The sequence below is a fragment of the Chiloscyllium plagiosum genome, chromosome 15 (assembly GCF_004010195.1).
Source record: "Chiloscyllium plagiosum isolate BGI_BamShark_2017 chromosome 15, ASM401019v2, whole genome shotgun sequence".
Classification (NCBI taxonomy): Eukaryota; Metazoa; Chordata; class Chondrichthyes; order Orectolobiformes; family Hemiscylliidae; genus Chiloscyllium; species Chiloscyllium plagiosum.
In genome coordinates, this window is record NC_057724.1 from 23,366,962 (window position 1) to 23,382,053 (window position 15,092).

Sequence of the window (15,092 nt, forward strand, 5' to 3'; positions counted from 1 at the left end):
TTTCCTTTTGCTCTTTTTGTTGGCTAAGCTAAACTTTAGAAAGAGATGATAATTGAGACATTGGAAGGACTGGAAATTGATAGAAAAGAGGGTTTAGAAAGCCGAGCTGTACATAAAATTGTTAAATCACTATCAGATATATCCAAAAATACAAAGCAAAGCAAGAGTGTAAATTGTGGTTGCATTAGCAGTAATCTTCCAATCCTCCTTTGATACAGGAGTCATGGAGAGAATTAGATAATTGAAAATGTTAGATCTTTAGTCAGGAAGATAAAGGTGTTAAGGACAAACCCAGCAATCACAAACCAATTAGTCTGTACTTGGACATTGGAAATCTTTTACAAATAATAATCTTGGACAAAATTAACAGTTTCTTGGAAAGCATGGATTTATTAAGGACAGACAAATTTTTGAACATTTGAACAGAGGGGAGGTGGTGACCTTATGGTATTATCACTAGACTGTTAATCCAGAGATTCAGGTTATGTTCCGGGGACCCGGCTTCGAATCCTGCCACACAGGAAATAAAAGAAATAGAATTAAGTGTCTAATAATGACCATGAAACTGTTGTTGGAAAAAAAAATTCATCTGGCTCTCTAATGCCCTTTAGAGCAGGAAATTGCCATCCTTACCTCGTCTAAACCACTATGTGACTGTTCTCTGGGCAATTCGGGATGAGCAATAAATGCTGGTTCTAACCAGCAACACCCTCATCCTGCAAATGCATTAAAAAAACGTTCATCAGGTTGCAGAGATGGTTGATGAGTGTAATGCAGTTGATTGTGGAAGAGATGAAGTTAAAAATCTCACAACACCAGGTTATAGCCCAACAGATTTATTTGGAAGCACTAGCTTTTGGAATGCCACTCCTTCATCAGGTGGATGTGGAGGTTAAGATTATGCTCATGGAATTTACAGCCAAAGGAGTAGAGCGTCATGGAGATGTGATACAGTCCAACACCAGCATCTCCAAGTTCTGGAATAGATGAACTTCTAAAAGGCATTTAATAAAGTGTAATATATTATTGTCAGCAAAATCAAAGTCCATGGAATGAAAGAGAAATTGGCAGCATGGATACAAGTTTTCAGAGTGACAGAATATAAAGAGAACAAGTGTACAATTACTCTTTGGACTTGAGCTTCTTTGGCATCAGTACTATTTTTTGGCACTATTTTTCTTGATCTAGTTAATTAGCTTCAGTTAGGTGTACAAGAGACAATTTCAAAATTTGCAGGTGACACAACATGTAGAAGCATTGTGAACTGTAAGGACGATAATGATATCCCTCAAGGAGACATGCACAGATTGGAGAAAGGTTGGACCTTTCATTTAATTTAAAGAAATGTCAAGTGATATATTTACTAAGAAGAATATATTAAAAAAATATAAAATAGAGGAGACAAAATCCAATACTGGTTCAGGATCAGAGCATCACTGATTGTTAAAGTTGACAGAACAGATAGAGAAAGTGATTAATAAGGAATACAGACTGCTGAGTTTCATAAATAATAGCACACAAAACCTGTTTGATATCAACAAATGATGTTTGAATCTACCAGCTGCCAACAGCAAGGCATTATTTAAAAATAAACTAATTCTGCATTCCAGTGAATGCAGCTTGCCTGCAAAGATGAGTACTCAATTGTATGACCATACTATCCAGATTCCAATAGATAAATTATTGGACATAACCACTTGGACAAATGGCACCTTGTCTGAGAGAAAGAGATAACCAGATACAATCTAATCAGGCTACAATGGGATTACACTGACAATAACTTATTTGAATCCCTGGGCAGTGCCATGTGACAAACTAACCTACTGTGTATTTCATTATTCTGCATTATCTGCAGAATTGGTAAGCAGCTAAAACACTCAAAAGGCACAAAAATGTGGGAGGGCTTCCCTGACACTCTCTCTCTCTCTTCCTCTCACAGATAACTCTCTCTCCACTTAATATACAAGCTTTTGAACCATGTTTGTTGATTGTTACTAATACTACTCTAGCAGACAGAGCTTCTTATATTAATCTCTTCTGTTTTCAGGAGCAACATCAGGGCCACAGAATTCAGCCTGAAATTCAGTCAGCTCACTAACCTTGATGAATTGTGCACTTCCTTAAATTTTATTGGACTCTAACTTGCTTTATCTGTCCTTCTCAACTTTCTAATCAATTTGTATGTCAGCAAATCTTGGGTGTGTGAGTGCTTTGTGTGCATGTTGGTATAAATTTTAGTCATTTACTTAAGCCGAGTTGAGTATCACAAAAAATTAAGGCAGACTCTATTGTTTCTTTCCAATGGACTTTGGACAACTCACTAAAAAATGCAGGGGTACAAAGACAAGGCAGGAGAGTGGTACTGAGTTGTTCTTTCAGAGACCCAATACAGACATGAAAGGTTGAAAGAAAAAGCAAAAAAACTGCAGATGTTGTAAATCAGAAACACAAGCAGAAAGTAGTGGAAAAACTCGGCAGGTTTGGTAGCATTTGTGGAGAGAAATCAGAGTTAACGTTTCCAGTCAAGTGACCCTTCCTGAGGATAGTTCTGAGGAAAGGTCATTTGATCTGAAATGTTAACATTGATTTCTCTCCCATGAAAGGTCTCTTTTTGTGATGTAATTGTTCAATGGTTTTACTATTTTAAAAAAAGATCAACGTCTACATAATAAGAACATAAAATTTGTTGGACCATGTTTTCTGTCAACAGTGCTTGCAGTAAACAACATCAAGTTCAGTGCTCATTCCTCTTGCTCTGAAAGCTTCTTCTGTTCATGGGAAGTCAGAAATTTAATTCTCTCTCATAATAGTGGGTGAATAATGCAAGCTGACATAAAATTGAGAGCTTCCACAATTTGTTCACATGTACAATCAGGTTGACACAGGAAGCATAAAGGAAGCATTATCTAGTTCCATTCACCAAAATGAAGAAAACTTTACAAACCGCAAAACTACTGAATTGTATGGTAGTGACATCTCAAGCAAAGCCGTGACCTATGAAATTCTTGGTCGATGATCAGGAAGACGAATAATTGGATTGTGGTTAATGGAAGTTTTAGTGTATTAAAGTACTTTCACTAGGCCTGCTCAGATAACTCTTGTCTAAGAATTTTCTGAGTCGAGCTGAGAATAAAGCCATTTTATTTGAGCGGTAATGAAAATGGCAACATTCTATCCCTGAAGAAACCCCTAGATTTGATGAAATCTTTCTGATTTAAACTGTTTGAGAAACTTTAATATATGTAATTTCTGCCAAATTTTAAAGATATGAAAACAAAGTACAGGAAAGGACCAGCTGAATGATTACCTTTTCCTCATAAGTTCTTGGTGTAATTTTAGCACAAAGTGACCAAGTGTATCAATCTTCCACATCCAATTTCTGGACTAAGGTAAACATTCAAACTCAATGGGAGTGATTTATTTCAGATAACTTTGGCATCAACTCTCTTCTAAGGAATCCAACAGAATCTTAAACTGAAATGTCAGTTCAGCGTGTGTTCTGTGCTGTAGACATAACCTAGGAAAGGTATGCTGACAGCTTGCACAAGGATCAATCAGAGGACCACTGAGTTAGCACTTATATTGCTTGGAACAGGAGGATCTTGCAGGCAGTGGCAGTGGTTCTACCTCTAGACTGGACATTCTGGTTCAAGTCCCACCTACACAGGGCGGTGTATCATAACTTGGTTCAACAAGTTAATTCTTTTTTGAGAAAGGTAGCCATTGTGGAAGCTGCGTGTCATTTAGGTAACAAATACTTGAAGAAATTCCCTTTATTGATAATTCAGTTAGTCATTAGTTTGACCAACAAAGAGAAAGTCAAAATTTGCGAAAAGGAACAAATTACAGACGTATCAATGGGGTAAAGGATCAAGTGACCCTTCACTGGGGTTTATCAATCTATAAGGTTGTTGTTGGGGTTGAAAGCGTTGAATAGTTATTTCTGATAATGTTAATAAGACTATTTCAACCATAGAGTACTGTAAAATAGCTTGGTTTCTTCCTTTTGTGTTTATTAAACTTCAATGTTCTTTTGTTGAAAGTACAATGGCAGGCTTTTGGCAATGTGTTTACAACATAAGAACTAGGAGCAGGAGTAGCCTATCTGACCCTTCAAGCCTGCTCCACCACTCAATAAGATCATGGCTAATCTTTTGGTGGACTCAGCTCCACTTACCTACATTTTCACCATACTCCATAATTCCTTTATTTTTCAAAACAGTATCAACCTTGCTTTTAAATCGATTACTGAAGTAGCGTAAACTACTTTCTGAGCAAGGAATTCCATAGATTAACACCCCTGAGTGAAGAAGTTCCTTCTCAGTTCAGTTCTAAACCTGCTTCCTCTAACCTTGAGCCCATGCCCTCTTGACCAAGTCTCACCCACTGGTGGAAACATTCTATCTATTTCAATTTATTGATTCCCTTCATAATTTTATACATTTCTAGAAGATCCCCCCTTGTTCTTCTGAATTCCAATGAATATAATCCTAGTCTACTCAGCATCTCCTCATAAGCCAACCCCCTCAACTCCAGAATCAACCTCCTCTGCACCCCCTCCAGTGCCAATTCATCCTTTCTCAAGTAAGGAGATTAAAACTGCATACAGTACTCCAGGTGTGGCCTCACCAACAGCTTGTACAACTATAACATTACCTCTCTGCTTTTAAACTCAACTCCTTTAGCAATGAAGGACAAAATTATATTTGCCTTCCTAAGTACTTGTTGTACTTGCAGTCCAACCTTCTGCGATTCATGCACAAGGCCACCAAGGTCCCTCTGAAAATCAGCATGCTGCAACTTTCTACCATTCAAATAATAATCAATTTTGCTGTTACTCCTACGAAAATGGATGACTTCACATTTACTAACATTGTATTCCATCTGCCAGACCTTTGCCCACTCACTCAATGTATCTATGTTCCTCTGCAAAGTTTCACAGTCCTGTACACACCTTGCTCTGCCACTCATCTTAGTGTCATCGGCAAATTTTGACACCATATTCGTGGTCCCCAACTCCAAATCATCTATATAAATTGTAAATAATTGTGGTCTCAACATTGATCCCTGAGGCACGCCACTAATCACTGATTGCCAGCAAGAATAGCACAAAATTTATCCCATTCTTTGCTTCCTGTCAGTCATCCAATCCTCTATCCATGCTAATACTCTACCCCGAACACCATGCATCCTTATCTTACGCAACAGCTTCATGTGTAGCACCTTATCAAAGGCCTTTTGGAAACCTAGGTACACCACATCCACTGGGTCCCTGTTGTCCACCTTGCTTGAAATGTCTTCATAGAATTCCAAAAGAATTTGTGAAGGGTGACCTGCCCTTCATGAACCCTTGCTGCATTTGTGCAATGGAACAATTTCTTTTGAGATGCCCTGCTATTTTTTCCTTGATAATAGATTCAAGCAACTTCCCCACTATAGAGGTTAAGCCCACTGGTCTATAATTCCTTATTTTTTGTCTACTTCCCTTTTTAAACAGTGAAGTTACATATGCTATTTTGCAATCTGCTGGGATTGCTCCAGAGTTCAGCAAACTTTGGAAACTTTCTGCCAGTTCACCTACTATTTGTCCCATCATCTCTTTTAGAACACTGGAGTGTATTCCATCAGGGCCAGGAGACTTATCTATCCTTAGCCCCATTTGCTTACCCATCACTAGCTCCTCCGTAATAATAATTGTTTCCAGGTCCTCACCTACCTTCGTCTCTTCATCACTTACTGGCATGTTATTAGTACCCTCCACTGTGAAGACCAGTGCAAAGTATCTGTTCAATGCCTCAGCCATTTCATCATATTCAGCCACTCTTCTTTGTTTTATATATTTATAGAAAATTTTGCTATCTGTCGTTATATTCTGTGCTAGTATTTTTCTCATACTCTATCTTATTTTTCTTTATAGCTTTTTTTGCGGCTTTCTGTTGACCTTTAAAGTTTTCCCAATCTTCTAGATTCCTGCTGTTTTTGCCCACTTTGTATATCTTCTTTTTCATTTTGAGAGCCTGCCTTATTTCCTTAGACACCCATGGCAGATTACCTCTCCTCTTACAGTCCTTCCTTCTCAGTGGACTATACTTTTGCTGACCTCTTAGAAAAATCTTGTCAACTGTTGCACCATAAAGTCTGTTTGCAGTCTACTTTAGCCAGGTCATAGAGTCATAGAGATGTACAGTCCATGCCAGTCCAACCCATCCATGCTGACCAGATATCCCAACCCAATCTAGTCCCACCTGTCAGTATCTGGCCCATAACCCTGCAAATGCTTCCTATTCATATACCCATCCAAACGCCTTTTAAATGTTGCAATTGTACCAGCTTCCACCACTTCCTCCGGCAGCTCATTCAATATACGTATCACCCTCTGTGTGAAAAAGTTGCCCATACGGTCTCTTTTATATCTTTCCCCTCTCATCATAAACCTATGCCCTCTAGTTCTTGACTCCCCAACTCCAGGGAAAAGACTTTGTCTATATACCCTATCCAAAAACACCTAAAAGGTCACCCCTCATCTTCTGATGCTCCAGGGAAAACAGCTCCAGCCTGTTCAGCCTCTCCCTATAGCTCAAATCCTCCAATCCTGGCAACATCCATGTAAATCTTTTCCGAACACTTTCAAGTTTCACAACATCTTTCTGATAGGAAGGAGACCAGAATTGCATGCAATATTCCAACAGTAGCCTAACCAATGTCCTGTGCAGTCATAACATGACCTCCCAACTCTGTACTCAATACTCTGACCAATAAAAGAAAGCATACCAAACGTCTTCTTCACTATCCTAACTGCGACTCCACTTTCAAAGAGCTATGAACCTGCACTCCAAGGTCTCTTTGTTCAGCAACACTCTCTTGGGCCTTACCATTAAGTGTATATGTCCTGCTAAGATTTGCTTTCCCAAAATGCAGCACCTCGCATTTATCTGAATTAAACTCCATCTGCTACGTCTCTGCCCATTGGCCCATCTGATCAAGATCTTGTTGTAATCTGAGGTAACCCTCTTCGCTGTCCACTACACCTCCAATTTTGGTGTCATCTGCAAACGTACTAACTGTACCTCCTATGCTCGCATCCAAATCATTTATGTAATTCCCTCATTCTATCATAGACCCCTTATTCAAGCATAGGACCCTGGTATTGGATTTTATCTTCACACTCTCCAGCTGTATTTTAAATTCAACCAGACTGTGATCACTCCTTCCAAGGGGATCTCTAACTATGCCATCATTAACTATTCCTATCTCATTACACAGGACCAGATCTAGGATAGCTTGCTCCCTCACCAATCCATTACATCCTGCTCAAGAAAACTATCATGGATACACTCAACAAACTCCTCCTCAAGACTACCCTGACCTGGCTGGTTCGACCAATCCATATGCAGATTAAAATCCCCCACAATAATGGCTGTACCAGTTTTACAGGCATTAGTTATTTCCTTGTTTATTGCTTGTCCCAATGTGATGTTATTATTTGGTGACCTATAGATTACACCTATCAGTGACTTTTTCTTCCTGGAATTCCTAATTTCTACCCAAATGGATCCAACCTCATGCTCCATAGGACCTATATTCATCTAGCAGCACCACCTTGATGTCGTCCTTGAATATCAGAGCTGGACCACGTCCCTTGCATTCCTGTCTGTCCTTTGAGTAGTCTGGTACCCATGGTTTAATTCCAAATCATGACCATTCTGCAGCATGTCTCCGTGATGGCTATCAAATCATATTCGTTCACAATGATTTGTGCTGTTAAGTCATCAATCTTGTTGTGAATGCTACGAGCATTCAGATAAAGTGCCTTTATGCTAGCTTTCTTATCATCCTGATTCAAACATCTCTTATATCTCCTGTGTTACCCTTCATTTTTGCTTCTTTCGTAGTCTGCCTTGAACTTAAACCCTCCTGTATACATACTAACCGCTGCCTACCTTTTCATTTATCACCATACTTGCCGTTGCGTTCCCTTTCCCTTTCCCCCGACTCCCAAGTTTAAAGTCCTAGTGACTACCCTATTTATCCTTTTCACTAAAACACACTGGTTCCAGATCAGTTCAGATGGAGACCGTCCCATCGGTAGAGATTCCCTCCCAGTTTCAAAACTGATGCCAATGCCCCATGAAATGGAATCGTTCTTTCGCACCATTCCCATAGCCATGTTTTTACTTCCCTAATTTTCTTGTCCCAAAGCCAATTTGCATGTGTCTCAGGCAGTAATCCAGAGATTATGACACTTGAGGACCTATTTTCTATTTTCGTTCCCAGTGCTCGATAATATCCAAGGTCCTCCATCCTACCCTTGCCTTTGTTGTTAGTCCCAAAATAGACCACAACAACTGGATCCTCCAACTTCCGCTCCAATATCCTTTCAAGCCAGTCAGAGATGTCCTGCACCCTGGCACAGGGCAGGCAACACAACATGCTGGACTCCTGATCCGGCTTGTATAGGATACTATTTGTCCCCCTAATTGTAGAATCCCCTATAATAATTACTTGTCTTTTTGCTTCCCCCCTCTTGAATGGCCTTCTGCACCATGGTCAGTTGGCTTATTGTCCCCGCAGCCTTTTCCATCATCCACACAGGGAGCAAGCATCTCATACCTGTTGGATAAGGTCAAAAGCTGAGGCTCCTCTACTCCTGAATTCAGAATTGCCCTACCTGCCTTACTTACAGTGACACCCTGTTGTCCCTGAACACTTACTGAATTTGAATTACTTCATCCACTGGGTGTGACTGACTCCTGAAACAAAGCGTCCAGTTAACTCTCCCCCTCCCGGATGTGCCGCAGTGTTTGAAGCTCAGATTCCAAATCATTAATTCTGATACGGAGTTCTTCCAGCAACCAACACTAGCTTCAGATGTGGTCACTGCCATTCACAATAGGATCAGCCAGCTCCCTCATCATACAGCTACAGCATATCACCTGACCATCTCTACCTATTTAATTGCTATATACAAATTTGAGTGAAATAATTTCTAGTACTTCTCAACTATGGTCTTATTCAATTAACCAATTAATAGAAGATAAATAAAAAGTAATTTTTTAACCAATCAACTTACCTTATCAACCCACCACAAGTCCTCTTTTTTTCGGTCAGTGTCTCCCCAATCTCTTCCGCCTCCACACGCAACTTCCCACTACTCTTTTTTTCCTCTTTTTTTCGGTTAGAGGAAGCGGGCGGGTGGGAGACACTACACGTGTAGTATCTCAGGTTCAGCCTCTGCCCAAATATATTGCTGGTAGCCACTGGTGTTCACCTCTGTCTCTGCTCCTGTAAAATGGCAGGCCCAATGCTAGAGATGAGTTTTTAAATTAGTGACTGACCACCATGGTAATCAAACTCGTATAAAAATAAAACTCATGCTGGATTAAGTTAGATCTCACTCTGGAGTCTGATTTTTCTAGAATAGCACCAGCTGGGATTCTAACAATTATAAATAATCTCTAAAAGGTGTTCCCAACTCTGGTTTTATCAAAGCATACAAGAACTAGGAGCAGGAGGAGACCAACTAGCCCTTTGAGCCTGCTCCGCCACTCTATAGAATCACGGCTGATCTTAGAGGCAGGATGAAGGCTGGGAATGAGGTGATAAATACCCACTTGCAGACATGAATTGAATTTCATTATTAAGCTGCCTGCCTCGAAGTGTCTACATTCTAAATTTAACACAAACCAGCTGGATTTCCCAGACCTCAGGAAACCCATCAGCCAATGTAGGTTTTCTGGATCCAAGTAATAGCTACCTCTCACTCACTTCCTGAAGCCAGTCGATCATCTTTATTTCCCCAACAACTTAAACATTTCATCTGCCTCAGGACTCTCTTAAATATTCAAACCTCCCAAATTCTTCTGGATCTGTCCATAGGTTGCTGAACTCCTTGATCACTAAAATATTCAACCTCCCTCTATAAGGTCTTCAATCCTTTTCTACAACAATACTTTTGATAAAATCACTCTTTCCCCCTCCCTTCAGACCATAAGGGTCTCTGATCATTCAGCACCGAGGCTTCAACCTTCTCCACCATCAGCCCCTCCAATATTCCATGAGATAGTTCCCTCCCTCCCTCCTGCCTTTCCTAGCTTAAACATGGTGCAAAGACCTACTTACAAACCAAGCTCACAATCTGACTGAGCATTGTCAGAAAACAGAGACAACAAAATATTCTTCTCATTTTCTAAACTCAAAACAGCCTTACTAACTGCCTGCATACCATCATGCCTCCAGCTCCCTTCCCATCTCTTAGCGGATTTGCTAACTATTACAAATAAGGCCTGGCATCTTTCCAATCTGCTGAATTCTATAATGGTTCAACAGTGATATTCAACTGCCTTATCTTGCCCAGCAGCCTTGAAGATTAAATACTGCATGTTATACACCTGATTGGTGTTTCAATGTCAACGTTCATAATGTTTATCAATACTAAATGATATCTGCAAGATAGGATCCCTCTGTGCATTTAGATCTGCCTGGAATAAGGAATGGATTTAGTCTATTTTAAATTTTGTGGTTCCAAAGGGGCATGTGTTGAATTGAAACTGGAAGGAAGATTGTTTTCAAAATAAATGAGGAATTAAGAAACTGAACAGCAGGTTCGCCCTTCTGTACACATGTCTCCAATTATCTGGAGCTTAGTCTGTGCCTCAGAAAGAACTCATGAAATTTCTGACCCTATAAACTAAGCCGCATCACTGAGAGCAATTATTATGTATGAATAATATCAATTAAATAACTCTTTTGTTTTTATGTGCCCTCAGTGACCAATACAATAAGATAAAATATAAAGCCCATGAATTAATATTCAACTGTGATGAATGAGTGTGCTATTCAAAGAAATAATAAGCATTTTTAATCAAAGAGCAGAGCATAAGGCTTTTTGAAGGTGCACATTGCTTGAGAATGAGCTTATTCTATCACACTGAGCTCGAATTCAGCTTTTACCATGTTTCTTTATATAAAATATAAGAAATTGTCAAATGCAATTAAAGGTCATTCCTGTACTGCACAACTATTACCTAACATTGCATCTGGTTTGATTTTGAAAGTGGTTGATGATTTTGCCTCCATTACATTGCCAAATAAATTATTTCAAGCAATTATCACCCGTAGAGTGAAGATCCTCTCTCTGTTATAATTTACTTTCAATTTCAACCAAGTGTTCTAGGAGCCACCAAGCAGATTAACAGAGGTAAAGGTGGCTTCAGAAAAAGAGAGAAGAGCTAAAGAGACAGAAAAAGAGCAAACAAAATAAGTCACACAAACATACTAAAGTAGAATAAAGGGTGAAGAACAAAAATCCTCATCAAAGCTGCTTTCAAATGAATTGACTCCTCAAAGCAAAATAAGCAGAAGACACATTTTAGGCAGCAAATTGACTCCCTGTCTCCTCCTGTAATATCTCTCCCAATGGCGTAGACTCCTCTCAGTTGTCCTCAGAATATTATGCTATTTTTATTCATTTCACAAAGACAGATTTTTATGGATTGTTATCTTTATAGTAGGTGTCACCCTGTTTACAGGATTGTCGTAGCTAATTATAAAGGAATGAAATGGCTCCCCTCTTTCCCAACTTTTCTTTTGACCACAGCAGGGCTTTTTCTTCAAAGAATATGCTTGCCAATTCTGTGCATTTAACTATTTGCAGGTTGTGAATGTAAAAGACGCATGTTAAACCCCTAACAAGACAGCTTTACTAACAAGTTTTTTTCTTTAAAAAACAAGGCAATATCATTTAATTTATGTTATTAAAAATTGTAAAAAAGATCTATCACACACATATACTGAAGAATTCATACACACAAAAGCATTCGTACAAGTAAGCTACATAGTGGGACATTAAGTGAGTTAAACATCAAGATGATTTGTAGAGGTTGATGGATAGTGTAAAGCTTTTCTCCTGGAGACAATAGTTGCAGAGTTAAATGCATAAATCAATTTTGATATGAAACATGAGTTTGTAATTATATTTGAAGCCCATGCACTACTGTGTTTTTTCTTGTGTGAATTGATGTTTACTGACACCTGATTTTTCCATGATATGAAAGTACCAAGGTAAAAACAAAAAGGAAGAAACTCTTATAATTCTATGATTGGAAGAGGATTACCAAAATCAAACAGTGTACTTAAGGATCCAGACAGCGTTGAAACTGAAGCTGAATGAAAAATAACTCATGTTCCTTTTCTGGAATTAGTCACAAGACTCACCAGTAGCATTTATAACATTTATCATAACAGAAAATTCAATTTATAGTAATTTCATAGAACCATAGAGCACAGGAGAAAACAATTTGAGAACTTTCAAATATTACCTAATCACTTCAACTACCGTACTATAAATAAAACAAAGAACAGCAGATGCTGTTCAAAAGCAGAAACAAAATCAAAAATTGTTGGAGAAATGCAACAAGTCTAAGAGCATCTGTGGAGAGAAAGTAGAGCTAGCATTTCAAGACTGGGACCTCTTTATCACAGCAGGTTCAATCACTGGACTCAAAATGTTAACATTGCTTTCTGCCCAGAGATACTGCCAGATGTGCAGATTTTCATCAGCAATTTCTGTTTTTGTTTCAACTACCCTGCTCTTCACTCAAAACCTGAAAATCTGTCTTTTTTTCAAGATTATATCTAATATCCTTCACAAAACAATCTATGGGTCTGCTTTTACTTTTCAAAGTGTGTGTTCAAGGCCATAACAATTCACCACATATAGAAAAATGGAATTCTCCTAATTTTCCCTTTTGATTTTGTCTTATGGTTTGTTTTCAATCTGTGTCATCTGGCTAGCCATCCTCCTGCCAAAAGAAACAACTTTTTTCCCTGTCTGTGCTGTCAGGAGCTATCACAATTTTGAAAACTTACATCAAATCTCCCCTTAATCCTCACTGCTCGAAGAAAATCAAGCCCAGGTTCTGGATGCTCCACATGACAAAAGCCTTGACAGCATTCCTTAAAAGAATTGTGACCAGAATTAGACAAAGGACTTTAGCAGTGATTTATAAAGGTTTACCATAAGTACCTTGCTTTTGTATTTCACGCCTCAATATATGAAGATAAGAATTCAGTTTGCATCGTTAGTAACTTCATTGAGTTGCCCTGTCAACGGCATGTACAAATCTCCAAGTCTGTCGGTTACTGCACTATGTAGTTTATAATACTTCCTTTGTTTTGCCTGCCTGCAATATTCATTGCTTCACATTTCTCAATGTTAAATTTGACCTATAACAAAAAAAAAACAAAAATTGCTGGTAAAACTCTGCAGGTTTGGCAGCTTCTGTGGATGGATATCAGAGTTAATGTTTCAGGTCCAATGATCTTTCTTCAGAAATGACTCTCAATATTGTGTGATAGATACATATCAAAGAATCATATTCAAAATGCTTCAAGCATTCTGACAGATGCTGAGAGCTATTTAGTTAGTTAATTGACTCTTGGATTAAAATGGAAGGAAGTACTTTTTCTGATAAGATGCACAAAAGGAACAGTAGAACAAATAACTTGCCACATGTTCATTTGTTGTATGCGCAAAGAAAGTGAGTTGAAGCCATGACACATTATATGAAATGCAGCTTTATTCAATATACTCTGCATCAGACCTATTTTGAAAGTATTTCTTTGAGTGTGAAATGCATCAACTGTTTGGCTCGCATAAGTTGCTATCTATTTGAGAAAACAGGCAAACTTTCATGCAGCAGACAAACGTTCATCAGTTCAAAATTAAAATATAGATAGATTAAGTGGGCTGAATTTTATTGTGTTAAAAAAATTCAGGTTTCTGTCAGTAGAAACTAAAATAAATCATAAAAGTAGCTTATGTAGAAAATCATAACTTTCATCCAATTTGGGAATGTATGTGTCAGAAGTGTTTCTATTTCTGGTGTCGTCGCTTTTAACAGTCAGTACCTTCATGTTCCATAATACAAAAGTCTTTCCAAATCAGTTTCTCCTTTAATGAAAGGTCCACATCAGACTAAAGAAAGCACAAGGTATTTGTATCAACCATCATAGTATGTTTTGACTTCAAAATAGGTTTTATATCACAAATAAGGAATGTCTTTGCTATTTATATAAGGCTTTGTAACTTGATTGGTTCAGTCTTCATTATAATATTTAGAATTGTAACCCAGCTATATTGCTTTGAACTATTGAATTGATTTTCCGTGGATCCAAGATAAAAGGAGTGAGATCAGAGAAAAAACTGTATTGGTTGGTAATCATTATCAATCGCAGGTTACTTTCAGTTTGAATGCAAATACATGAAATATTTACAGATTATAAACTAAATGACCAGTCGAAACTTTTACAAATCACATTAATGTAGAGTTGCAGGGCCAGGTGTTGTGTTATAGCTGCAAGAGTTGATGAGCTGGAGTCTGGCTTTAGTGTGTCTGTGTGCATGTGTTTGCAAGTGCGTGTCGACTTACATGGATGCTGTGTTCCAGGAGGCAATCGCACCCTTAGAATAACTACCTCAAATTCAATCAGTGATCAGGACAGGAGGGTGTGACAACAAGCGAGGCAGGTAGAGTGATCTAGGAGGTAGCACTGAAAGAGCCTCAGCCTTTGAGCTTGTCTAACAGGCTTGAGATTCATGTTCCCTGTGTGGACGACAGTAAGGATGAGCAAACTGACCATAGGACCGTGGTATTGGGAGCCATTCAAGAAGGCAAAGAGAAATATAATTGTAGTTGGAGATAGTATAGTCAGGGGAATAGACATTTTTCTCTGTGGCCAGAATTGAAAGTCCTGAAGGTTGTATTGCCTGGCTGGTGCCCAGGTTCAGGACATGTCATCTGGGCTGCAGAGGAGCCAGGAGTGGGAGGGGAAAGACACAGTTGTTGTAGTGTTGAAAAATGTGGTGCTGGAAAAACACAGCAGGCCAGGCAGCATCCGAGGAGCAGGAGAATCGACGTTTCGGGCACGTTGATTCTCCTGCTCCTCAGATGCTGCCTGGCCTGCTGTGTTTTTCCAGCACCACATTTTTCATCTCTGGTACTCCAGCATCTGCAGTCCTCACTTTCTCACAATTGTTGTAGTGCACAAGTATCAACAATACAGATACAAAGAGCAAAGAGACTCTGCTGAGA

General features: G+C 38.9%; 1 long non-coding RNA gene across 1 annotated transcript in view; it reads right to left on the minus strand.

The window, feature by feature from the left end:
- Positions 1 to 12,873: 12,873 nt before the first annotated feature.
- Positions 12,874 to 15,092, minus strand: part of LOC122557484 — a 79,474-nt gene continuing 77,255 nt past the window's right edge. Inside the window, exon 3 of the long non-coding RNA XR_006313848.1 lies at positions 12,874 to 12,954. This is a non-coding gene — a long non-coding RNA (uncharacterized LOC122557484). The remainder of the gene's footprint in view (positions 12,955 to 15,092) is intronic.